Source organism: Mastigoproctus giganteus, chromosome 12 (assembly GCF_048544385.1).
Source record: "Mastigoproctus giganteus isolate SK-2022 chromosome 12, ASM4854438v1, whole genome shotgun sequence".
Lineage (NCBI taxonomy): Eukaryota > Metazoa > Arthropoda > Arachnida > Uropygi > Thelyphonidae > Mastigoproctus > Mastigoproctus giganteus.
Window position 1 is genome coordinate 106,999,723 of NC_143586.1, and position 27,818 is coordinate 107,027,540.

The 27,818-nt window shown below is 38.9% G+C and overlaps 1 protein-coding gene across 1 annotated transcript in view; it reads right to left on the reverse strand.

Moving 5' to 3' along the window:
• Cpsf6 (cleavage and polyadenylation specificity factor subunit 6) overlaps positions 1-27,818 on the reverse strand; it is an 821,382-nt gene that overhangs the window by 53,038 nt on the left and 740,526 nt on the right. The window contains exon 17 of the transcript XR_016547729.1: positions 2,824-2,901. The gene's annotated coding sequence lies outside the window, so the exon portion shown is untranslated. The remainder of the gene's footprint in view (positions 1-2,823; positions 2,902-27,818) is intronic.

Sequence of the window (27,818 nt, forward strand, 5' to 3'; positions counted from 1 at the left end):
ATCGAACTTTTGCAAGTAGAGATAGGGACGTGATAATCCCATTATATAAGGCTTATGTTAGACCACACTTGGAATACTGTGTTCAAGTATGGAGACCGCACCTAAAGAAAGACATCGAGCTCCTTGAAAGGGTGCAAAGAAGAATAACTCACCTGGTGAGATCGGCAAAAGGGTGTCCTTATGAAGAAAGAATTCGAATATGTGGGTTGCAGAGTTTGGAAACTAGACACCTTAGAGGAGATTTGATTGAGGTGTTTAAGTCTCTGAGAGGCATCAGTAAAATGAATGAGGACAAAATTTTCAAGATTATAAATGATGCTAGAACTAGGGGACATAAATTCAAGTTACGGGGGGAAATGTTTAGATTGGACTGCAGGAAGTTTTATTTTAGTCCAACGAGTTATAAATTACTGGAATAAGTTGCCTTCATGGGTGGTAGAGGCCGACAGTCTGGGGAAATTCAAAGGTCATCTGGATAGTACTTTCGGGTAAGGGAAGCGCCTAGGATGATAGGTTTAATATCCTTTTTTTTTTTTTTTTTTTTATTAATTATTATTATTTATTTATTTATTTTATTTTTTGTTTTTATCATTGTTTTGTTCGGATTTTTTTTTTTTTTGGCTGGTGCAGCATAAGCCATAGGCTTTTTTGCACCATGTGGCCGTTACTAATACTAACTTACAAGTTGCCACATTAGTGACACATTGTTGCCTAACAACAACGTGTCCCTAATATGCCAATATATTAGACAGTATCTCACACCCATCCCTCTTTATGCTTCAGGATCATTTCCACCAAACTAGAAACAAAACACATGCATCATTTTTGGCAATCCTGCAATAACTAACAAGTTGCCAAAATGTGTCCCTAATATGCCAATATATTACAAGATATCTCACACCCATCTTTCTTGATGCTTCAGAGATCTGGTCCTCTGCACTGGCATGCCAAAAAGATATTCAGCATTGAATATTGGATTTTAAGATGTTTAAACTGTATATGAGAGATGCTGTTCAGTATATCCTGGATGATATTACATGCTAACCTCAACATGATGTCTTGGAAGTTCCTTATCCTAGAAAAAATATATTGTCACTCTATCGAAGTTATTAGTTATCGAACGTTTATTGACCAGAAGAGTTGACATTCCCAACATATATGAAATTTAAAAATATATTCTTGGCTAAATGCTAAGAGTATGAAGGAGATGGTTAATTCACAATATGAGATATAATTAAATGATGCATTCATACTATCTGGGCAGTAGAAATGATGTATGTGCAGTACCCATGCATAAACCGTCTCCTTCACACGCGAAATTGTTACAGGTCCCAGATCCCATGACAGAAGCAGACTGAATTCCCAGTTTCTCTTAAGAATAAAACTCCACAACCTTTCTTGTCTGAACAATATGTTTCTAGCAAATGCCTCAAAATATTTTAATGAACGTGAAATTGACCAGTTCAAAGTAATTGAAAATAAGACATACAAAAAAGCAATCTTGGAGAACTTTTATTGCTAACTTGAGTGAGACATGCCTAAACTCCATGGGGATGTCTAGTAAGAAAGAACCAATAACCAATTGTATATTTTCAATTGATCTGAGGAACTAGTGAATTCTCCTAACTAAAGTCTACCCCAGGAGCTCACATCTCGTGAGCCCCTGGGGTAGACTTTAGTCAGGAGAATCCTGAGCTGGATATCATCATTCTTTAGTTAGGAGATATCCTGAGCTGGATATCATCATTCTTCTCTTTCTTGGTGATTTCCTTCTACTTCTCTCTCTCTCTCTCTCTCTCTCTCTCTCTCTCTCTCTCTCTCTCTCTCTCTCTCTCAGGGTAACTCAAATTTTTTTGGGCTGGTGCTGCATAAGCCTCAGGCTTCCTTGCACCATATGGTTAATAATAATAATAACAACAATAATAAGTCCAGTTTACACAATTCCTTATATTTATGTAAATACCAAATAGCAACTGTAAATATTTCTATAGATCAGTACCATCATTGTATATATTATTATAATTATTTTTTTGTAAGTGTGCAAAAAAGTACTCTTTTTGCACCCTTTTAGCTTGCATGCTGTTCAGGGGTGATTGCAAAAACCAATAAACTTAAAAAAAATAATTAAAAAAATAAAAAAATATATATTATTTCATGTTTTTTTTTTTTAAATTCCTTTCTTTATAAATGTAATATTTGCAAGTTTCCTTGTTAAGCATTTTTAATTTGGCATACAAAAGCTTTCACTAGTAGGGGATAGGGTGAAATTGTGATTTCAGTGAAACACTTTTATTCTCTTGTTTTTCTTTTCTCTTTCTGTGTTTTTTAATTTTTACTTTCTTATTCTTGCTATTTCTGCTTCCTGAGCTAATTTACTATTTGAGGGCAAGGAGGCATTCTCACTATTCTTGCTTTTTTCTTCACCTTTAACACAATTTTACTTTTATTAATTCTTCCCCTTTTCAATTTTAATTTCTGTTGGTTTTGCCCAGCACAATATAACATGAATGCTAATTAGGAATATTTCAAACAAATGCCTGGCTTCTCAATAATATGAAAACTTAAAGTTTCTTTTGGATGTTAGTGGGTCTTGAATAATTATGTATTTGAGATAACATAATTAAGATACACACAACTAATAAATTCTTAACAATAAATTAAGAATTTATAAAAATTAATAATAAGCAGAATAAATTCTTAATAATCATCAAGTCTTCATTGTGAAGATACTGAATACTTTAAAACAGCTATTAAAAAAATATATTATTCAGTAAATTCTCAAATGTTTTGAATTTCAAAGGTTATGAAGAAAGTGGTACTAACCTGTGGCATGCCTGGGTTTTAAATTTTGCTTTTCCAACAAGGATTAATATAAACTTGGTCTCAAACTAGTATTTAATACTAAAATAAAAGAAAAACACTGCATATTTCAGTCTAATTTCAGGTAAAGCTATATATTTGTGAAAAAAAGTAGCAAAAAAAGAAATTTCATCATATTTCCATAAGAACAATTATGTATTTTAGCATAAAACATGAAATGTTAATTCTGTAATACATACAATGGATAAAACAAAACAAAAGAGAAATGCCATATTTTGTAGATGGTTTAAAAATATACTTAATAAAATCCACTATTCATAAGCCATCTAAAAAGTAAAACTAACACAATAACTAGTATAACCAATTATATGATGCTAAAACCTCTTCCCACATAAATAATCCAAAGAACACAAGGTTATTTGTCTATAATCATCGTTAAAGTTCTACAGTGTGAAGGTTGATCACCATGTGTTCACCACCAAATTATGTTCTGACCTTTTCACTCAATATTGTGATTATTTTTTCCCTTTCCACTGCACTTTAATATCATCAATCTATTTCACTCTAGGCTTCTCTTGTTACTGTCTGATTACTAGGTTTTCTAGGGTTAACAAAGTTGCAACTCCTGTATGCTCCATTTATTTTTGTGAAGGCTTTTAATTAATTATAAATCCCCTCTTCTTCTTCCCAAATCATATTTCTCACTTTTTTATTGCACAAATTTGCTAAAATCAAAGATTGGGAACTGCTCATTTCTTTTATAAAGTTAGATTATACATGTACAGCCTGCCACACAAGGATCATGCTAGAAGGCATGAGGAGAAATGAGATTTATCCAGTTATATTAAACGGAGTTGCAAAACAAGTCAACATTTGTCAACATCTGTTATAATGAGGAATCCTAAGATCAATATAGACTAAGGAGAGATCTATACAGATCAGAGATGTGCAAATGCTTCAATTTACAAATGTGGTTCTATGGTAAAATGAGTAATTACAAGCCTATTATGGGCTTGTAATGAGGACATATGAGGGATCATCTGGAAGGAATGGTATGTGGGAAACTACAGCATGGTTCATTAAAGGGGAAAGTGTGTTATAATTTAATAAGCTACTAAGAGAATATCTCACTACAGAAATGTATGCAGAGAATAAATTTGATATAGTACATTTAGATTTTAACAAGGTTTTTCATACAGTGCTATGCAAATGATGGCTTTATAACATTTGGAGTACTAGGCTAATACTGGTTATTATAAATACAAGGGACATGTGAAAAGTTCATGTCCTGTATATGAAAGGTTTATCTGAGGGTCTGGTAACATGTTACTTTTCAGCACAGTTCCCTTTGAAATTAATACACTTTTGTCACTGATGCTGCTATATGTTGATTCCAGCTGTGAAGAGAGTTTTCTTTTGGGCCTCCAGGAATGCATCCAACTGCAGTAATGACATCACTGTCAGTTGGCAAATGGATGTCATGCCAGGTATTTTTTCATATCAGGAAATAGGTGAAGGTCCAATGTTGGTATATCTGATGAATATGGACTCTTTTTCTGTTTTCCTCAGATTTTCTTTGATTTTCATGCAGATGTGAGGTCTGCGTAATATGCCATTGTGACTGTCTGGCCTTTCTGAAGGTAATCCACTAGCAATATTCTATCTGCACCCCCAAAAAATCCGATGCTATCACCTTTTCAGCAGAAGGAATTGACTTTCTTTCTTTGGAGGGATGGATGCAAGTGAATATCAGCTGGAACTCTTCAAAACGATGCAGATATTCACTTGGCTTATCAAGTCTTATGTGTTTTTTATCTGTTGTCAACAATTTTGGGACTTATCATGCTGATACCTTTTTCATAGTGAGAACCTCTATTATTATGTGGTATACACATTCAGACAAGATGTTGACAATATACCAAACTGACACTTTTCGATAACTCATCACCAGATCATGCACACCGAACAATTTCCAAAGTGATGGGCAATGCAGGTCTTCCACAGCTTGGGTCATTTTCCTCAATGTTGTAATCATATCCTTATTAACAGCCTTTGGCATGAGTCCCTTTTTTCTCCAAATTTTGGATGACTTCATGGCGACTGATTTTGTCCATCTTTCCTTATTCACACAACTTTGTTGACTTCAGGACCTGTAATTAAAAAAACAAAAAAAAGATGTTATTGAAACTGCATGAAACTTGGTGAGTTACTATTTAAAATGTTATACATTAAGTATAGAAATTTTTAACACAGTACCATTACCCTTTCATATTCAGGCCACAAATTTTTCAAATGCTCCTTGTAGCTGTTACTCTGAATGTACCAAAGTCATGGGTGGGTCTCATAATGTTCAGTACTCAGTCCTTCATTGTTTTTGATATTCATTAACATTGATGAATGTGTAATAAGTTTGATTTCAAAGTTTTTTGCAGAAAAGATAGGAGGGATTAACAATTGTAACCAGGGTATGATGCTCTAAAACAATCCTGATAAATTCACTAAAATGGTTTTAAAAGTGGCAGTTAAAATACCATGCTGGTAAATGTATGGTATTTTAACTCAGTAGTGCAGAAAGGTCAAAAAAGCCTTGGAAAACCCCATTTCATGAAGACTTTCTTACCAATGTATTGAATAAATATTCTGCCTGTGCTATGACAATCAGTAGGATGCAGAAGATTCTGGCATGATGGAGGATTATATTTTGGAAAAATGTTGAGTTTCAGGTTACTGGAGTCTACTGAAATTCAACACCAGATTAGTTGTGTGAATTGCCATTAGACCCTCAGGCAATTTCAAGACTGTTGGATCAATAAGTATTGGATGGTTAGTAAAGATGTGTGATATATTAAATGTGTTGTGTTATCATATTGTAGTTTTCAGAATGCCATTATGAAAGAACACACAAACATCTTTTATTTAAAAGTGAGCAGGAGAAAAAGAATAGATTCTGAATCAAATAAACAACAAAAGTATGCAACCCAAAACATTTATTATATTTTTGCCCTGTAAAAATGATTTGGTTTTTTTTTTTTTTTTTATGTAAACCCTAAACATAGGAGGTATTAGAACCTATAGTACTTAGTACCATGCTTGGGTTGGAGGTTGAGAAGGCGAAAGAAGATATTTGTTGACAATGGACTTGAACTTCTGTAGACTGTAATTTTCAGGAAATACGTAAGAAGGAAGGTTGTTCCAGAAAATGGCAGTTGAATGAATAAACGAGGAACATGAAAAGTTGGTCCAGTGAGTTTGAAGTTGGACAGTAAATGGATGTTGGCGGCACGTGTTCGGACTGTTTTGAAAGAGAGAGTGGGAATTATAGAAGCCAATTCAGAAGTACAGTGCCCATGGAAGTATCTGTAGAAGAGGCCTGCAGCAAAAACAGTACGTCTATGAGACAGAGAGTGGAGAGACTCTGTTAGAGATGAATCATTAATTAACCTAACTGCCCTCTACTGAATGGAATCAAGAAGCCTGAGAGAGGTTTTGGGGCACCACCCCAGATGTGGGAACAATATTCCATGGCAGGGCGGATTTGTGATTTATACAGAGTGAGCAGCTGTTTGGAAGAAAGGTAATGCCAAGAGCGAAAGAGAAAACCAAGTTTTTTAGATGCAGAGGAAGCAATATTCATAATGTGCTTGTGCCAAGAGAGATTAGAAGTCAGGGTAATCCTCAAAAGAGATATATCATTTTGCCTAGAAATCAGAGTGTCACTAATGATAAGCATAGGAGCAGAAGAATCCTTTTTGCCAGATATAAGACAAGACTGAGTTTTAGAAGGGTTGAAATCAACTAAGTTGTCTTTGCCCCACTGGAGAATTACCTGAAGATCGGCATTTAAGGAATTGGTAGTAGATTTTCGAGAAATTGAAGCTGATTGAACAGGGCAAGGGTTCTCAAAATGGAAAGTGGAATGCAATGTGCTATCATCGGCAAAACTATGGATAGGATTTCCAGTCAATGGAAAGAGGTCATTAATATACAAGAGGAAAAGAGTGGGGGAAAGAACTGAACCTTGGGGGACACTAGCATTAGTGGAGAAGTTAGAAGACAGAGAGCCATTTACCCTTACCCTCAGTGAGCAATCAGAGAGAAAACTGGATAACCAATTACTAAAAACAGTTGGCAAACCATAAGATGGAAGCTTGTTTAGAAAACCTTTATGCCAAACACGATCGAAAGCCTTTGAGATGTAAAGAGCAACTACTTGTATTTCACTGAACTTTTCCATTGAATTAGTCCATAAATGGATAATATAAGCCAGAACATCACCAGTGGATCGACACTGACGGAATCCATACTGGCGATCGTTGATCAGACAGAAGATTTCTAGGTAGTTTGAGGGTTGGCGGTTAATTGATTTCTCCATTACCTTAGAAAGAGTAGAAGTAATTGCAATGGGACGATAATTGGATGGGAGGGATTTGTCACCCTTTTTAGGAACTGGCTGGATATGAGCAAATTAACAAGCAGAACGAAAAACACCTTTGGAATAAGAAGTGAAAAAAGGCGGCAAAGAATAGGAGTAAGTTCAGGAGCACAGGTTTTGAGAACAAGTGGAGAAATACCATTGGGACCTGGAGCTTTCTTAGCATCAAGGTTGGTCAAAATCCTACTGACAGCCTTTTGATGGAAGACCACAGGAGGCATTGAATGGAGCGTGTTGGGAATGGTGGGAGGTGTTTTACCAAGATCATTAATAGATGAGGTGGAAGAAAAATGGGATGCTAGCAGGTCAGCTTTATCCTTGGCTGAAGTGACAACAGAACCATCTGGTTTGGAGAGAGGTGGGAGCAGAAATGGGCAAAAGTTGCGGCCAATAGCTTTCGCAAGGGACCAGAATGCTCGGCTACCATTAGGGCAAGAAGCAAGTTTTCTACTCTTAGCCTGTTCAAACTCTAGTTTGGACTGATTAATAACTGCTTTACAATTGTTGCGAGCTTTGGTTTAGGCAGAAAATGAAACTGAAGAATTAGAAACAAGCCAATTACAATATGCAACATTCTTCTCTTGAACAGCCTTAGCACATTTATTGGAAAACCAAGGTTTAAATAAAGGACGAGATTTTAAAGTGGAGTGTGGGATAAAGGATTCCATTCCTGCAAGAATAATTTCATTGACACGATATGAGCAAATGTTGACATCAGAAGTTTTGAAACAGTAATCCGACCAAGGAAAAGAAGAAAAGAAATCTTGCAGGTCATCCCATTTTGCATTCTTGTAATGCCAAACAACACGAGGTTGGGAATAGCCATGAGAAAAAGGCTCCATTTGAGAAGAGACAATCACCAAGTTGTGAACTGAAGTGCCTAAAGGACCTCTCACTTCGACCGTGTACTTAGAATGGTTGTTTGTAAAAAAAAGATCAAGCGTGTTGGCTGTATGATTAAGATTGTCCAGTATTCTTGTAGGTAAATGAACAATCTATGCAAGGTCATTAGTAATTGCAAAAGCCTCAGCATCTCGACCAGCTGGGTCGGTGTGACTAGAAAACGGAAGCCAGCTGGAGTTGTGAACATTAAAATCACCAAGGAAAATTACCTCACTGTTAGGAAAGTTGGACTGAAGAAAGTCAAGTTGGAAAGAGAGGAAGTCAAAAATCTCCAAGTAATTAGTGGAGTTGGGAGAACGGTAGAGACAACAGAGGGACAACGGTAGGGAGAACAGTAGAGACAACAATTTTACACAATGAGGTAGTGAGATTTTAAGCCAGAGAAGATCAAAGAGAGTAGATTCCAAATTGCCAAGTCTCTGACAGAGAATATCAGAACGGACATATGCACAAGTACAACCTTTGAGGCGAAAGGAATCATACAGTGAATAATTTGGGCATCTAAGATGAGCAGTAGTTGAATCAACCGATAACTGAGATTCTGTCAGAAAAAGTACATGGAATTTTGGCAGACTGCAAGTGGAAATGGACATCGTTAAGATTTGAATTGAGACCATGTATATTTGTGAAATGAATTAGGAAGTGCTTGGGAGGTTTAGATCTTTTTGCAGATAAGCTTGCTCTATTAGTTTGACAATTCATAATTCATGGTGTATTCAATAGTAAGAAAGTGGGTGGGACATGCTGTATGAAGTAATGAAATTTTTGGATATGGCGTACACATGGTAAGAATATACCCAGATTCTTGACATAACGTGGCCTTGACAATGCTCCCTGCCCACCCACTACTCGGACTCCCTCCACTCACTATCTGGCAGAGTAGAGGTAGCAAGATTATACACTAGTTGATCTGGAATCCTCCTAGAGAGTTACCAATAGGTTCGGTCTGGTGTACTAACTAGCGGCCGTCCTGTGAACACCGTTTCAGAGCTGTACCCTCGAAATGTAAGGAATATTGGATCTCGCCACGATGTTCATCATAACCTCAAAAGTCATCAATCATACTGCATGATGGAAGAGATAGGGAAGGGTTGACCGGAACTTAGCTCTAGAGACTGAACATGGGTTCCACCACTTCAAGCCCCCAATAAGCAAAGTGGTGGTATTGCACCGGTTGATGAGAGTCATCTACCACCTAGTACTGCCAGGTAACATAGAGGGGCGGCATTCCTCCATTAAGCAGGGGCCGAGCCACACCTCGACCCCTGCTTACGTTGGTTCACACCTGGGTGGTCACCCACCATGTACTTGTGCATGGAGGTTATACCCAGGATTACTAACAGTCCCACCATCGTGAAGGTGCAAGCAGAAGATTTGGCTGTCACAGACCATCCGGACTTCGCCGAAATTGGGTCCACTTGACTTGAGTGTCACCCGAATATCAGTTCCATTAGTGTTTTAGTCTCCCAGGTAGCAAGTGCAGCTTGTCTGGCATAACTGAGAGAATGTCTGTGGCAACCTCTCAAGGACCTAAGGACCAAGGTTGCTCTACGCTTTGAAATTTCTAAAAGTACACTTTGCTTTGTAAACCATTTAGTGGTGGATATTATTAGAAAAGTCTTACTCAACTGTGCACTACATTTATTCAAACGTTTTTGATAATAGGCACAATACTGAAATGCAGTTAAGAATTAAGTATAAGTTGAAGTACCATGAAAGAGAAAATACTAAAAATAAGTGACAGCATAAGGTCAGTTAAAAAACTATATTTGTTCTCTGGAGTGTTTTTTTTTTTTGAATGTCTGATGAAAGTACAGGTGTTAAATTATCAGTTTGTATAGGGATTACTGCTGGTTGTAAAGTGGTGAATTTTTTTGCAATTATTCACACTAATTTCCTTATCTACAAATATTAGAAGGGAAAATAGTCACAACTGTCTTGCAGTTGTAAGTGAATTTAATACTGAACAATTAGATATTATGAAAGTGACATCCATTATTGCAGAGGGAGTTAAAGAAAACCCATGTTTTATTTATTTTTTTTTTTATAAATTCTTTGTCCATCTGCTCTGACTGATTTCCACTAAAATGCAAATCAGGAGTGTGTGTGAAATCAGGTTTAATGGCTATTGAAGAAATACTTAATGTAGTAACAAAAAGCAGCCATAGACACAGTTAAGTCTACGGCAAAAGCCTGGGGCTTCCTTACACTTCCTTACCTTGGCTAATACTAATCTATATAATGTCATTGTGCACATCGGGCACTGCTCCTTTCAGTATACTGTTGTGAGCAAACTGTGTTTGCTGCTTAGTGTATCAAAATCATATTGTGGATGCATCAAAATCATATTGTGGTTGCCCACATCAACGCCAGAGTTTGCACTTGGGCATCGCGTGACACAGAGACAACCCCCAAGGCAGAATGCGCTGGTCCCGAAGGAACTAGTAGTTGTTGGTGACTCTATTGTCAGGGAAACGGGGAACATGCTTTGTAAAAAAGATAGGTGGAACAGGACCAGGGTATGTCTGCCGGGGGCAAAGGTTGATGACGTTGTAGAGCGAATATCATCTTTTAAGGGCACAAAAGGTGATATAGTTGTACACGTTGGCACTAATAATATTAAGAGTAGGAGACTGGCAGAATTACTTAACAAGTACAGGTCACTGTTGAACAAAAGCCGAGAATTAGGGTTGAATTTGAAAGTGTCTGCAATTCTGCCCAGACACGATAGGAGGGAGTATATGATGAGAGCCTTGTCGATCAATTCGGCCCTGGAAAGATTGTGCAAGGCTCAAGGGGTAGAATTTTTTTCAGCTTGGACTGTACTTGTTAACAGGAGAGATTGCTTCTACAGGGATGGGATACACTTAAATAGAAAGGGTGCAAGAATATTTGCTGATGCTATCGAGGCAGTGTTAGGTGGGTCGGAAAACTGCTAGCTTGGGGGGGATACAAAGACGAATAGATTAACAGTAGCCACTGGCAGAGGTGAAAGAGAATCTTGCACTGCTTCTATTGGAATGAGCAGAAGCCTGAAAAACAAGATTCAGGATATTTCAGAGACTGCTGGGAGTCATTGCGGTACAAATAAACACATGGGTTGTGTTAGGGTAGCCAAGAATAGAAACAGGTGCAGGTATACTTGCGTGTACACCAATGCTAGGAGTTTAGTAAATAAATTTGATGAATTTGAGGTATTGCTCAAAACATCAAAGGCAGATATTGTTGGGATATCAGAGACGTGGTGTCACACAGATATAAGGGATGCAGAACTGCAATTTGCGGAGTACAACGTCTACAGAAAGGATAGACAGGATAGGAAGGGGGGGAGGAGTTATGCTATTAGTTAAGAAACACATAAAAACCAAGGAAGTGAAGCCAGTCGACATCGCTGGACAGTGCAGTGTTGAGTCAGTTTGGTGTGACATAAGCATTGGGAGATCAAAATTGAGAGTAGGAGTGTGCTATAGGCCTAATGACTCTGATGAGTATAATAAGGAACTGTACAGGGAAATAGAGTGGGCCAGTAAATCAGAGAGTCTTATAATGGGAGATTTTAATTTCCCAGATATTGACTGGAATTTGGGGGCTGGTTACTCACACACTAGCAGGGCTTTTGTGGATTTATTGGATGATTGTTTTCTACATCAGCATGTTCGGGAGGCAACTAGAGGGAGTAATACTCTTGATTTGATTATCAGCAGTGATTCTTCATGCATTAAGAATCTGCAGATAAATGAACCACTAGGTGGCAGTGATCACAGTGTGCTGAAGTGGGGGTTACTGAAAGAGGTAACTACCATTAGGGGTAAAGGGAAGGGTTATTGCTTCCGTAAAGGCGACTACGATGGACTGAGACAGTATTTAAATTCTATACAGTGGGACCAACTGATGATGTTACCAACAGCAAACTCAAAATGGGAAGCATTCAAAGAACTTATCTTGGAAGCTACTAGGCTTTACATACCGACTAAGAAATATTGTTCAAGGTTTAGGCCAAAATGGATGTCAGATGAACTAATGAGGCATATGGCAGAGAAGAAAAATGCATGGGATACTTACAAATTAACACATGACACAGAAGCCTATGATAGATACAAGTTGATATGCAACCAAGTTACAAAGGAGGTTAGGCAGGCGAAGGCAGATTACGAGAAATCCTTGGCAAGGGATGCAAAGAAAAACTGCAAAGAGTTCTTTACTTATGTAAACTCTAGAAGGAAGGGGATGAATCAGATTGGTCCACTTGATATTGATGGGTCAACTGTTGATGATCCTGCTCAGGTAGCTAACAAACTAAATGAATATTTTGCATCGACATTCACACATGAGGAGTTATTCAGCAAGGGGAATGCCAGAGGTGTATTCAACTCTAGCAGTCAGCTACAGAATCTTGAAATAACTGGGAGTAAAGTGGAGGAGAAACTGTTGAAGATAAACACAAGAAAGGCAACCGGGGTGGATGGGATCTATCCAGTTATATTAAAGGAGGCAGCAAAGGAGGTAAGCAAACCCTTAGCCATAATTATGAGAGCTTCCTTGGACTCAGGGGAGGTACCCATAGACTGGAAATGTGCAAATGTGACCCCAATTCACAAAGGAGGATCAAAGGCTGACACAAGTAATTATAGACCTGTGAGCTTAACTTCTGTTCCAGGAAAATTAATGGAGGCACTGGTTAAAGAAGCACTGCAGGATCATTTAGACAAGACTTCAGTTATAGCTCAGACACAGCATGGTTTTGTTAAGGGGAAGTCTTGCCTGACCAACTTGATTGGATACTATGATGCAGTCACAAAAGAACTGGATGCAGGGAATAACTTTGATATTATATACTTGGATCTTAGAAAGGCTTTTGATACTGTTGCACATGCAAGACTGCTACACAAATTGGAGCAGTGTGACATTGGAGGCAAATTGCTGCTATGGATAAAGGGGTGGTTGAGGGGGAGAAGACAGAGAGTGGTAATCAATGGACACTGCTCATCGTGGACTAATGTTATTAGTGGAGTCCCTCAGGGCTCAGTGTTGGGTCCATTATTGTTTTCTGTATTTATAAATGATATTGATGATGGTATATCAAGCTTAATGTCCAAGTTTGCAGATGATACATACAAAGGTTGGCAGGGTTGTCAAGGACACTACTGACACTATGCTGCTGCAACAGGATCTGGAAAGGTTGAGCAGATGGGCTGAGAGGTGGCAAATGAAGTTTAACATTGACAAATGTAAAGTACTACACATGGGAAACAGCAACCCCAGAGCAACGTATCAACTCTGTGGTGCTGCACTGACAGTGGTGGAGAATGAAAGGGACTTGGGGGTGATTGTGCAGGCAGATATGAAGTTCTCTGAGCAGTGCAGACGGGCTGCAAGAGTAGCTCATGGAGTATTGTCAATGATATACAGGAATTTTTCCAGCAGGGATAAGGAGGTGATTATTCCATTGTACAAGGCAATGGTCAGGCCACACCTAGAGTACTGTATACTGGTCTGGAGGCCTCATTTCAAGAAGGATGTAGAGCTGCTGGAACGAGTACAGAGAAGGGCAACAAGATTAGTGAATGGAACAAAGGGGTGCTCTTACGAAGAAAGGCTTAAGTTTTGCAAATTACAGTGTCTGGAGACTAGGCACCAGCGAGGTGATCTGATAGAGGTGTATAAAGCCTTGAATGGTTTAAGCATGCTCAATGCTGATGGGATTCTTCCTCTAGCTCAGAAAAATCACCTGAGAGGGCATAAATTCAAATTGAGGAAAGACAGAAGTAGGAGAGACGTGCGGAAATTTGCCTTTAGCCAGCGGGTCGTTGGTTGGTGGAACAGACTGCCATCCCTTGTGGTGGAGGTTGATAGCCTAAATAAGTTTAAGGCTCAGCTGGACAGGGTATTTTGAACGAACAGAGGGGTGAAGTGGAAGTGGGGTTTTTTTTTTTTTTTTTTGGCTGATGCTGCATAAGCTTGCTTTCTTGCATCAAATGCCTCTACTAATGCTAATGCTAAAAATGCTAATATTATACTGAACAACAAATTTTGGGGCATATCTGGTTACGGGCAGAAAGAAAGTTTACTTTATAGATTTTGGGGTTGTAAACACAGAAATAGTGAAAAAAAGTAGTTTTTTATATTTATAGAAGTATTTTTTTATTTATATGGCAGTAAGATGCAGCTACAAACATACCTGTATCAAACATGAGACCTTTTCATCTTTCACTTCAGCTTCAGGAGCATCCCTTTTCACCCTCCAACAATGATTGGCTAACATACCTGCACTCCATTTGCTTTTATATCTTTGTTCCACCGTTGCAATGTCTTGATGGAAGTGACTGCCATGTTCGTTGCTTCTCACCACAGTTTGGTGGGAAGAAATCCAGGTGTGAGTGCAAGAAATGCATCTTCAATGACATTGTTTTTGCACCCCATTAAGTAATGAGAACTTCCACAAGCTGCCTGTAGTTGCCGACTTTAACATTTCCTAGGAAACCAATTGAAACATTTCGAAAGGCTTTCCATGCTAATTTTTCACTATCACTAAGGTCACATTTGAACTGTTCGTCTTTGAAAAGTTGCCTTATTTGTGGACCAATGAAAATGCCTGCTTTAATCTTCTCTGTACTAAGTCTTGGGAATTTCTCTTGCAAGTATGAGAATGCAGGACCGTTTGCTTCCAAAGCCTTCACGAAATTTTTCATGAGCCCCAGTTTGATGTGGAGTGGTGGATGCAAAACTTTATCTTGATCTACCAGTGGTTCGAATGCTACGTTCTTCATTCTGGGTGTTAAATGATTTTTGTCGAGGCCAACTCCTCTTCTCGTAGTGCATATCCTTGGCACGATTATTCCGCTCACAGAGAAAGCAACAATACTTAGTGTAACCCTTTTGTAGTCCTAATAAAATGGTGATTATATTTAAATCACCACATATCTGCCACTAATACCTCTGATAGTGTACACCTAAGAGGATGTTCTCCATGGTTGCGTATGTTTCTTTTTTGTGGATGGTATAGGCAAGAAGTATCAAAGGCAGTATACTTCCATTGTGTAATCACACAGTCTTAAGGCTAACCTTATAAGTATCTATAAATAGTCGCCATTCTTCGGGAATGTGCCTCATGTTCATTGCTGCCATTTGACCATCAACGTCCTTACAGACAGTGAGTTCACCTTCTGTTTAATAGATTTTATCATAGTCTTTATTTCGAGTATGAAATGTTGTCACTTTCACAGAATAATCTAGGAGATCCCACTGTTGTAGCCTCATGCTTTATTCTTCGGCATTTCAAGGTCCCTGATGAGGTCATTAAGCTCATTTTCTGTGATCTTATGTGGTTCAGAAGGATAAAGGTTTGGACAAAATGGTGAATTTCTTGACTTAGACGGGTGCTGTACTTCTTCGTGTATCTCATGCTGATGTTCATCAGTGTCTTCATCTTCATCAGAGTGTGTGTGGAGAAAACAGTCGGGTGGTTCAGGAATAGGTAGTACTTCACCATGAGGCATGGGATGAATTGCAGATGGTATATTTGGGTACATCACTGCCCACTTTTTCTTCATTAACATCCCTTTTCTAATAAGAGGCACCATACAGAAGTAACAGTCTTTGATGTTTATATCATGGGCACTGTGAAAGGCATAAAACATCCCTTTCGATTCACCCATGCATTGAGTTTTGATGAACAGGGGGTGCAGAATATGTATGGAGCCCAGTTCTTGTCCTGGCCACCTACTTTACATCCAAAGTACAAGAAGTAGGCACCTCCGTAGCCAGGTGGGAAGGGGCAGCAGTGCGTAGCACACGCTTCTTGATTAGACCAGGGTTCGAGCCCGTCACCACCAAATACGGAGGATGCGGAAAGGTCAAGGAATGACCACCGCACATCCCGGAGCAACATGGCCTTAGTTCCTAATGCTCCTAAAAACCAAATAATAACATAACATAACATAACAAGAAGTAGGCCTTTTTTATGGCTCGAATTAAGGGATGATTTCTTGAAGCTAATGTGACTTCTCCATATACGTAACAGAAGTCATCTGGACTATTCACACAATTATGGGGCATATTAATCTTACACGACACAAATACTGCACAAAAAGCAGGAATCTAACGGAGAACAACTGTTAACTGAGTACAAATCACCCATACCTAGTCTTATTCGAAGATTATTGCAACAGAGTTGAAGTTGAATTTGAGGCAACAACTTATCTTGTCATGCAGAGCGAGGCTTTGTTAGTTTGTTTGTTATTTGGTTTTTAGGAGCATTAGCAACTAATACCATATTGCTCCGGGGATATGTGGTAGTCATTCCCTGACCTCTCCACATCCTCCGTATTTGGTGGTGCAGAGCGAGGCAACAGTTGCTGACCACGTGATAAGAGAGTGGTGGTACTGAAACTGCAGTTTTGGCATTCTTTTTCCAAGAGCCATAGATGATAATGTAGGGTAACTTGCTAATATCAGACCCCAACTGTAATTCGAAAACACGAGTGAATCGACACATTTTAACGTGATTTTCGTTTTCATAAAATTTTACATGTTGACGAGTGTTATTATTATATATTGCACTACTCTAAATAAAAGGTACTGCTTCAATGGAGAAGTTATTCTTTTTTATTTAATATTAGTACTAATATTAATAGTGGCAAATGATGCAGTAAAGCAAGTTTATACAGCACCAGCCAAAAAAAAAAAAAACCTCTCCTTTCTCTAGTTCTGCTGTTTTCTACAGCAGCAGGTTGGAGAAGCAAACAAGAGAGAGAGAAAGAGAGAGAGAGAACAATATTCTTGATCTGATTGTCAAGAGTGATTCTTCTTCCCACTTAGTAGATTCTTCTTTAAGAATCTACAGATAAAAGAACTACTAAGTGGCATGAAGATACAGATAAAAGAACCATTAAGTGGCATGAAGATACAGAAAAAAGAACCATTAAGTGGCATGAAGAATCAATCTTGACAATCAGATCAAGAATATTGCACTCTCTCTCTCTCTTGTTTGCCTCTCTAACCTGCTGCTGTAGAAAACACATCCAATAAATCAACAAAAGGCTTCCTAGTGTGTGTGAGTAACCACCCACAATTTCCAGTCAATATCTGGAAAGTTTAAAATATCCCATTATAAGACATTCTGATTTACTGGCTCACTCTATTTCTCTGTACAGCTATTCATTGTACTAATTACAGTCATTCATTTGGCATATAACACACTCCTGCTCTCATTTATGTTTTCCCAGTGTTTATGTCACACCAAACTGACTTTGGTGTGACATAAACACTGCACTGGCCATCTATGTCAACTTGATGCTTGGTCTTAGATTTTTGTACTTCTTAACCGACAGCATAACCCCTCCCTGCTGTCCAGTCACCATGTCCCCTGTATTTGATAACTTGATCAGAACTTCAAATTAGCATCACCCTTTATTTACTATTATTTACTATGTTCCTAGCATTGGTGTACATGCAAGTATACATGCACCTGTTGTTACTCTTAGTTATTCAACACTGCCCATGTACTGCTTTGTTCCATGATGACCCACACCACATCCCTGGTACCTTGCTTTCTGGGCTGCCTCATTCCAATAGAAGTAGTGCAAATATCAGTTACACTTCTGTGTGCAGCTATTGTTAATCTATTAGTCTGTGTATCCCCCCGCCAAACTAGCAGTTTTCCAAACCACTTAGCACTGCCTCAATAGCAGCAGCAAATATTCTTTCTCCCTTTGTATTTAAGTGTATCCAATCCCTGTAGAAGCTGTCTCTCGTGTTAACAAGCACAGATTACACTGAGAAAAATTTTAACCCATGAGCCTTGCACAACTCCAGGGCTGAATTGATTGAGAATGCTCTCATTACTGCCTCCTACTGTTTGTGCAGAATTGCAGACACTTTCAAATTTAAACCTAACTTGCAACTTTTTCTCAACATTAAGAGTAGGAATCCTCACATCTCCTATTCTTAATGTTATTAGTGTCAAAGTGTACAACTATATTATCACTTGTGCCATTAAAAGATATCTGCTCTACAATGTCATCAACTTTTGTTCCTGGCATATACGCCCTGGTCCTATTTCATCTATCCTTTTTGCACAGTATATTTTCCTGTCTCTCTGATAATAGTCACCAACAATAGCTACCTCACTACCCAGACCTGGATTTCGACTCTTCCTGGAGTCTCATTGGTGCTGCCCACTGATAAGACTCGATTGTGAACACTTGAACAATACAGTGATATGATACAACCAAATGTGCAAAATGCAAGCTGGTACAGTAAGTGGAGTAGACATTGTTTAGTCTAGGGTAGGGGTGTCCAACCCATGATCCACTCCTCCACACTGTGCGTCCCATGGCCATGTAGGCAGTTCAATGTGGTATGCATATCTGAGTTTAAACAAGCACCATAAAATATAGTTAATATGAACAATATACATAAGAAATATTCATTTCATTTTCATGAATGTTACATGAAATCATAGGTGTGCTGTACCCAGTTTGCAAAAAAATCAGAAAATTCTGAAATATGGGTCCCTGAGCGATAAGTGGTGTGACATAAGCACTGGGAAAGCAAAATGAGGGTAGAAGTTTGTTATAGGTCTAGCGGCTCTGATGAGTACAATGAACAATTATACAGAGAAAGAGTGGGCCAGTAAATCAGAATGGCTTATAATGGGGGATTTTAACTTCCTAGATATAGACTGGAACTTGTGGGTTGGTCACTTGCACACTAGCAAGGCTTTGTGGATTTATTGGATGATTGTTTTCTACAGCAGCATGTTAGAGAGGCAACAAGAGTGAGTAACACTCTTGATCTGATTATTAACCCCAGGGGCTCACGTCTGGTGACAATGGGCTTGGCACACCCAGGGTCCTGAGCCGGATATCATCATTCTTCTCTTTCTTGGTGATTCCCTTCTACTTTTCTCTCTCTCTCTCTCTCTCTCTCTCTCTCTCTCTCTCAGGGTAACTCGGGAATTTTTTTTTTTTTTTTTTTTGGCTGGTGCAGTATAAGCCTCAGGCTTCCTTGCACCATATAGCTAATAATAATAATAATAATAATAATAATAATCAGCAGTGATTATTCATGCATTAAGAATTTACAGATAGAGGAACCACTAGGTGGCAATGATCACAGTATACCGATGTAACTACCATCAGAGGTAACGGGAAGAGTTTTTGCTTTTGTAAAGGCGACTAGAGTGGTCTCAGAGATTTTTTAGGTTCTATACAGTGGGATCAACTGATGATGTTACCAACAGCAAATTCTAAATGGGAAGCATACAAGGAAGTAATTTTGGAAGCTACTAGGCTATTTGTTCCTACTAAGAAATACTGCTTTAGGTTTAGGCCCAAATGGATGTCAGATGAACTAATGAGACTCACAGCAGAGAAGAAAAATGCATGGGATGCACATAAATTGTCAGGCCACACAGAAGCCTATGGTAGACACCACCTGCCCAGCTCAGAGCTACTCCAACAATCTGCCCTCTTCACTCTTGCCACCACTTATCACATTGCTTTCTACCGTACCATGACATCGATGCCAACCTTAAGAAATTTGCTGTCAACTGGTGTTACAGATGTGAGATTCTGGGTTACTCACATTCTATGGCCCCAATCACTCATCACATATTGTGGGCTTCATCGCAACCATAATATTTAATGTCTTATAGACACCTCTGTATGATGTCTAAATCCCTGGCTTTTTGGCAGTGAAGGGACATTGCAACACTATCCGACCCTGTAAATGCTTACAATTGAACTCTCCCCCTCCCCCTCCCCCTCCTCCCTAAACAATTTTCCCTGCCATGAAGGAAAGCAGTCAACCAAACTGGGCCATTATATTTTTCTGTATCGTTGTTCATTATAGTCATCAGGCCTATAATATACAACTACTCTTATTTTTTATTTCCAAGTGCTTATGTCACACCAAACTAACTCACCATTACACTTGCCTCACTTCAATTGGCAAATGTCTCAGATTCTATATGCTTCTTAAACAATGGCATAATTCCTCTCTACCTTTTCTGTATTTATTGCACTCATATTCAAATTCTACATCTCCTATATCTGAGTGGCATCATGTTTCTGATATCTCTACAGTGTCTGTTTTTGATGACTTAAACAATACTAAACATTCAAATTTATTAACTGTATTCCTATCTTTTGTGTATAAGTATGTACATATTCACCTGCTTTTGCTCTTAGTAAACATAGCATGACCGATGTAAACATAAAAAAGGCACCTTGGGTGGAAGGAATCTATCCAGTTATATTGAAGGAGTCAGTGAGGAAAGTAAGCAAACCCTTAGCCATAATTATGAGAGCATCTTTAGATTCAGGAGAGGTCCCCATGGACTGGAGATGTGCAAAGTATCCCCAATTCACAAAGGGGGTTCAAAGGATGACACAAATAATTATAGACCTGTTAGTTTAACTTCTGTTCCGGGGAAAATAAAGGAGTCACTGGTTAAAGAAGCACTGCACGATCATCTAGACAAGACAGCAGTAATAGTTCAGACACAGCATTGTTTTGTGAAGGAGGAGGTCTTGTCTGGCCAATTTGATAGGATGCTACGATGTGGTCACAAAGGAACTGGATGCAAAAAATATTTTTGATATCATATAATTGGATTTCAGGAAAGCTTTTAATGCCGTTCCACATGGAAGACTGCTGTACAAATTGGAGTGTTATGGATTAAGGGCAGGTTTCTGCAATTGATAAAGGGATGGTTGAGTGGGAGACGGCAGAGATTGATAATAAATGGACACTGCTCTACGTGAAATAATGTTACTAGTGGAGTAACCGGCCCCCCAGGGCTCAGTGTTGGGTCTACTGTTGTTTTGTGTATTTATCAATGATATCGATGAAGGTATATCAGACTTAATTTCCAAGTTTGCAGATGATACAAAGGCTGGCAGAGTTGTTAATCACAGTAAAGACAGTATGCTACTGCAACAGGATCTAGAAAAGTTAGGCAGATGGGCTGAGAAGTGGCAACTGAAGTTTAACATTGACAAATGCAAAGTACTGCGTATGGGTAGCAGTAACCCAAGAGAAACATACTGTGTGATACTACACTGAGGGAAGTGGAGAATGAAAAAGACCTAGAGGTAATTGTGCAGTCAGATATGGAGTTCTCATAGTAGAGCAGATGGGCTGCCAGAGCAGGCCATGGAGTTTTGTCAATGATATACAGGAATTTTGCTAGCAGAGACAAGGAGGTGATTATCCCCTTGTATAAGGCAATGGTCAGGCCACACCTTGAGTACTGCATACAGGTCTGGAGGTCTCATTTTAGGAAGTATAGAATTCAAACATAGAATTGCTAGAATGAGTTCAAAGAAGGGTAACAAAAATGGTGAAAGGAACAAAGGAGTGCTCTTACCAAGAAAGGCTTAAGTTCTGAAAGTTGCAGCATCTGGAGACTTAGGCACCTGTGAGGTGATCTGATTGAGGAGTATAAGGCCTTGAATGGTTTGAACAGGCTCAATGCTGATGGGATTCTTCCGTTTGTTCAGATTACAAACCTGAGGGGGTATAGATTCAAACTGAGGAAAGACAGTTACAGAATAGATGTGCAGAAGTTTGTCAGGTCCTGTCAACCTAGTCTAACCTCACAATTTGATCTAACTGATACTGAAAATGACATTCAAAACAAAAAAAAAAGAGACATGCCAGGCAGCTAGCTGAGTCCTGGACCAAACTATTTCAATAAGGCAACAACTGAAAAAACTAATGGCAGAGCACGCAGGATGAATCACTGCCCCGGTGGGAAGAAAGATAAAAACATGAATAAAACTGGAGAGGACAATCACAAACTTACATATTGAAAAAGAGGTCTTAAAAGTTAAACTAGAGAAAAAAGGAAAAAAGAATATGATGCCCAAAAACCAAGTATCATGTCGTATGTATAGGTACTAAAAGGAATCCAACATTAACAGAGTATCAAGCAAATAAAACCCCAACTGGTGCCAACCCAACAGAAAAGGAAGACAGTGTTGTAATTATCAGACCTGCAGAGAACAGCCCACTAGATTTCGGTGAGGCTGTTAAATAACGTATTACAAAGAATACAGAAGACCAATTAAAGCCTGTCAAAATCAGAGGCCCCAGAAAAACACAGAAACTGCCATACAGGAAGATGCATAGTCAATCAGAAATAACCCCACATTGACAAACACAGGGCTAAAAACAGAGAGAGATAAAAAACAAGAGGCCCAAGTGTTCTGGTCTTTGACATACACAAAAGCAGGACAAGAGATGAAATTAAGTCAGACATATGAAAAGAATTTCTCTGAGCTGGTATCCAGAGATCAATTTAATACAGAATTCAATCTCAAATATTCCATCAAGTCCATATCCATGCGATCGTGCAATTGGATCATGGAACTATCACCAAAAATGTGGAAACTAGAAAACAAGCAAGGAAGAATATATATTGAATGGGACAGCCACAGGTATAGGGAACATTTCCCTACACCAAAATGCTACCATTGCCTAAAATTCAGGCACTCAAAAGGCGATCACCTGTGGTCACTGTGCAACTCAGAGGCCATGACTATAACCAATGAAAAAGAATGAGGAAACCAAATGAACAAATGGCAAAACAACAGGATTGGCCTATAATCATTCTATCAGGGTAACAAGTGTCCCTTATATGTTAAGACAAGGAATCAATTCAAACAAAAAATAGAATATGCTAACAAATCATAATTCTGACACTTACCAAACTTTATAAAGTTCCTGCAACTTAATGTCCAGATAGCCAGTGCACTTGCTGTTCAACTAATAATGGAAAAAAAAACAGACTGATAATGCCTGTGTCCAGGAGCCCTACAGGATAATAGAATCCTCCACAGATAAAACATGAGCAGCTATCATAGTAAGAAATATTAAAATAACATTAACCAAATTAAATAACCTCTCATTCCCTCCACATAGCATGTCCATACATTGCCTCCTCTCTGGGTTTTTCATGCCATTTGTTGTTGTTGTTGTTGTTGTTGTTTTGGTTTTTAGAAGTATTAGCAACTAAAGCCATATTGCTCCAGGATATGCAGTGGTCATTCCCTGACCTTTCCACATCTTCCGTATTTGGTGGTGATGGGCTCGAACCCCGGTCTAATCAAGAAGCATGTGATACCCACTACTGCTCCTTCCCACCTGGCTACGGAGGCGCCCTTTTCATGCCAAATCACTGTTCTGTAGACCAACAGAAGCATTGGTCTCAGTATACAGTATTTGCAAAATGGCTTCAGCTTCTTACCTAGCAATAAAATAATAGTATCAATGGAATCAAAATGCAGGTCACCATTATGGCATAGCCATACAATAGATAGATAGAGCAGGCTCTAACAATGGGAAAGAGATGGAGCACTTCATAGCAACATCACCATTTACAGTTATCAACCAGCCACACAATCTTGCAACGTTGAGTAACATGTTGCTTGAAAGCGGGATTGATATTACTATGGCTACTCAAGCCATAGCTGCCAAATTTACCAATTTGAAAGTGCAGGAGGCCTCACTCACTACCATGCCATCACCTTTCAGCAGATCCACTAACTGGATCCAATCCTACCCAAGCCCATGATATTATCAGATTTAACATAAAAAAAAAAGGCAAACTGGAGAAAATTCATGGCAATCTTAAATTCCATACTTCATGGAACCCTTCCCACAGGATAATAATCATCATAATATTGATATACAGGTCAGTCAACTAACTGAAAGTATCAGGAGACCCACAGATGTCGCTACGAAAAAGAAGCAACCAAGAACAAATGCTGTCCTCTGGTGGTGCTCTGAACTGGAAAATCTCTGGCAAAGGGTCAACTGGGGCAGAAAAGACTTTCAGAGATCTTGAGCCAGTTGGTCACCAAGTAAATGCCTGGAGGGAGTCATACCACTTTCTGAGAAATAGCTACAAAAGCTTAATACTGCAAAAGACTTCCAGAGATCTTGAGCCAGTTGGTCACCAGCTGAGGTAAATGCCAGGAGGAAGTCATACCACTTTCTGAGAAATAGCTACACAAGCTTAATACGGCAAAAGAAAAAGGAATACAGGCAGACCCTTGTTGGTACTTCTGGTAATACTGACCCCTGGAGTGTGGTCCACTGTATAGTTACAAATAAACTGCCAAATGGAAATGAAGTAAACACCTCCGACATTTTAAATGGCACTCTAATTCTAACCAACCCATACCTGGGAAGAGACAGTGAATAACATCTTAAATGTTCTGTTTTCTAAGGATACTCATTCTCTTATTGCTTATCTTATTCCCTGTCTTTGGACCCAAGAACAGACTGAAATATGCACTGAAAATGACACACAATTACAACCACAGAACCACCATTTACCTCTGAGGAATTATCTGCTGCTGCAATTAACAGAACTAAAGTTAATAAAAGGTAATGATTTAATAAAAATTTAAATGATAAAGAAATTTACGATTAGCTTCCCAGACCATCGATTACAGCTTTAAAAAAACTGCTTACATAATGGCATATTCCCAACAGTATGGAAACAGGAAATTTTTGCCCTATATTAAAGAACCCAGAAAAACAACCATATAATCTAGTAATACAGCTTGTTGCTCTGTTACTAGTACTATGCAAGGTACTGGAAAGACATACTCTGCGGACTAGATACTCATTACTCCAGTGAAACCTTGAATAAGATAAGCAATTTGGCTTTAAACACAGATGCTCAAGGGAAGATTTCAATGAACTACCTCATTAAGCTTCACAAAATGTTCAAAAAAATACCTGTTGGCAATATCGATTCACTTTTCTGGAGAATTTGACACATTTTGGTTGCTCAGCAAACTCAGGAGAATATGCCAAACCAGAAACCCTCGAAATCTATAATAAAGGTATTTAATAACAGGCAGATTAAGTTAAAACCCAACCCACTACCAGAGTATTACCTGTATACCCAAAGGATGCTCTCCAGGGTTTAGTTTTGGAGCCCACATTTTAGTAATAGTACTTGGCATATAGTGCAAGGAAGCCACAGCCTTTTGCTGCGCCAGAAAAAAAAAAAAAAAAACCCACAAATTGACTTACTGGCTAAAAGAAAACTTCTACAATCTAATTGAAATTTCAACTCATGTAATTTAACATGTGAAACAGAAGTCTATGATAGATATAAGCTGGTCTGTAACCAAATTACAAAGGAGGTTAGGCAGGCGAAGGCAGATTACGAGAAATCTTTTGCAAAGGATGCAAAGAAAAACAGCAAAGAGTTCTCTTATGTAAACTCTAGCAGGAAGGGGATGAATCAGATTGGTCCACTTGATATCGATGGTTCAACTGTTGATGATCCTGCTCAGGTAGCTAACAAACTAAATGAATATTTTGCATCGACATTCACACATGAGGAGTTATCCAGGGAGAGGAATGCCAGAGGTGTATTCAACTCTGGCAGTAAGCTAGATAATCTTGTAATAACTGAGAGTAAAGTGGAGGAGAAATTGTTGAAGATAAACACAAGAAAGGCACCTGGGGTGGATGGAATCTATCCAGTTATATTAAAGGAAGCAGCAAAGGACGTAAGCAAACCCTTAGCCATAATTATGAGAGCTTCCCTGGACACAGGGGAGGTACCCATGGACTGGAGATGTGCAAATGTGACCCCAATCCACAAGGGAGGATCAAAGGGAGACACGGGTAAATACAGACCTGTTAGTTTAACTTCTGTTCCAGGGAAATTAATGGAGGCACTGGTTAAAGAAGCATTGTAGGATCATCTAGAGAAGACTTCAGTTATAGCTCGCTCGGAGAGAGGATGGGTTTGTTAAGGGGAAGTCTTGTCTGACCAATTTGATTGGATACTATGATGTGACCACAAAGGAGCTGGATGCAAAGAATAATTCTGATATCATATATTTGGAGCTTAGAAAGACTTTTGATACTGTTACACATGGAAGACTGCTACACACATTGGAGTAGTGTGCCATTGGAGGCAAATTGCTGCTATGGATAAAGGGATGGTTGAGTGGGAGAAGACAGAGAGTGGTAATCAATGGACACTGCTCTTCGTGGATTAATGTTATTAGTGGAGTCCCTCAGGGTTCAGTGTTGGGTCCATTGTTGTTTTCTGTATTTATAAATGATATTGATGATGGTACATCAGGCTTAATGTCCAAGTTTGCAGACGATACGAAGGTTGGCATGGTTGTTAATGACAGTACACTACTGCAATAGGATCTAGAAAGGTTGAGCAGATGGGCTGAGAGGTGGCAAATGAAGTTTAACATTGACAAATGTAAAGTACTACATATGGGAAGCAGTAATCCCAGAATAAGGTATCAACTCTGTGGTACCACACGAACAGTGGTAGAGAATGAGAAGGACCTGGGGGTAATTGTGTAGGCAGATGTGTAGTTTTCTGAGCAGTGCAGGCAGTCTGCAAGAGTAGCTCATGGTGTCTTGTCAATGTTATACAGGAATTTTTCTAGCAGGGCAAGGATAAGGAGGTGATTATTCCCATGTATAAGGCAATGGTCAGGCCACACCTTGAGTACTGTATACAGGTCTGGAGGCCTCATTTTAAGGGGATGTAGAGCTGTTGGAACAAGTACAGAAAAGGGCAACAAGATTAGTGAATGGAAGAAAGGGTTGCTCTCACGAAGAAAGGCTTAAGTTTTGCAAATTACAATGTCTGGAGACTAGGCACCTGCGAGGTGATCTGATTGAGTTGTACAAAGTCTTGAATGGTTTGAGCATGCTCAATGCAGATAGGATTCTTCCTCTTGCTCAGAATAATTGCCTGACAGGGCATAAATTCAAATTGAGGAAAGACGGTTGTAGGATAGATGTGCAGAAGTTTGACTTTAGCCAGCGGGTGGTTGATTGCTGGAACAAACTTCCATCTGTTGTTGTAGAAGATGATAGCTTAAACAGATTCAAGCTGATGCTATATAAGCTTGCTTTCTTGCATCATGTGCCTTTGCTAATGCTAATTTGAATTTATGACACCCTGGTTGTAGAATTATTTATAACAGTGAAAAATCTTCCTTCATTCATTTTAATAATCCCTCGCAGAGCCTTATAAACCCAATGATATCACCTCTGAGATGCCTGATTGCCAAGCTTTTTAACCCACATAATCGGAGCCTTTCCTTATAAAGTCAACCTTTGCCTATCTTGAGCTGCCTGTCTTTGGACCCTTTCAAGAAGCTCTATGTTTTTTTTCAGATGAGGTCTCCATACTTGAACACAGTATTCCAAATGTGGTCTTACAATTGCCTTTTACAGTGGGATTATGACCTCCCTATCCCGACAGGAAAACACTCGAGATATCATAGATAGGACACCATGGGCTTTCCTAGCTGCCTGTTTACACTGTCAAGAAAACTTCATAAACAAGTGTATAATTTATTTGTGGGTTGCTATTCCCAAGTATAAAACCTTGTATTTAGCTACATTAAAAACATAGCTGCCACTTCTCCAACCATCTTTGAAATCTGCTCAAGTCATCCTGAAGGAGTGCTGACTGGCTCCGATCATTAACGACTCTGCCAATCGTTATGTTGTCTTCAAATTGGCATCATGCCTTCTATCCCTTCATTGATGTCATTTATGAAAATATAAAACAGCAGTGGTCCAAGAACTGATCCTTGAAGGACCCACTCCTGAAGAATCCATTAATCACAACCCTCCACCTTCTACC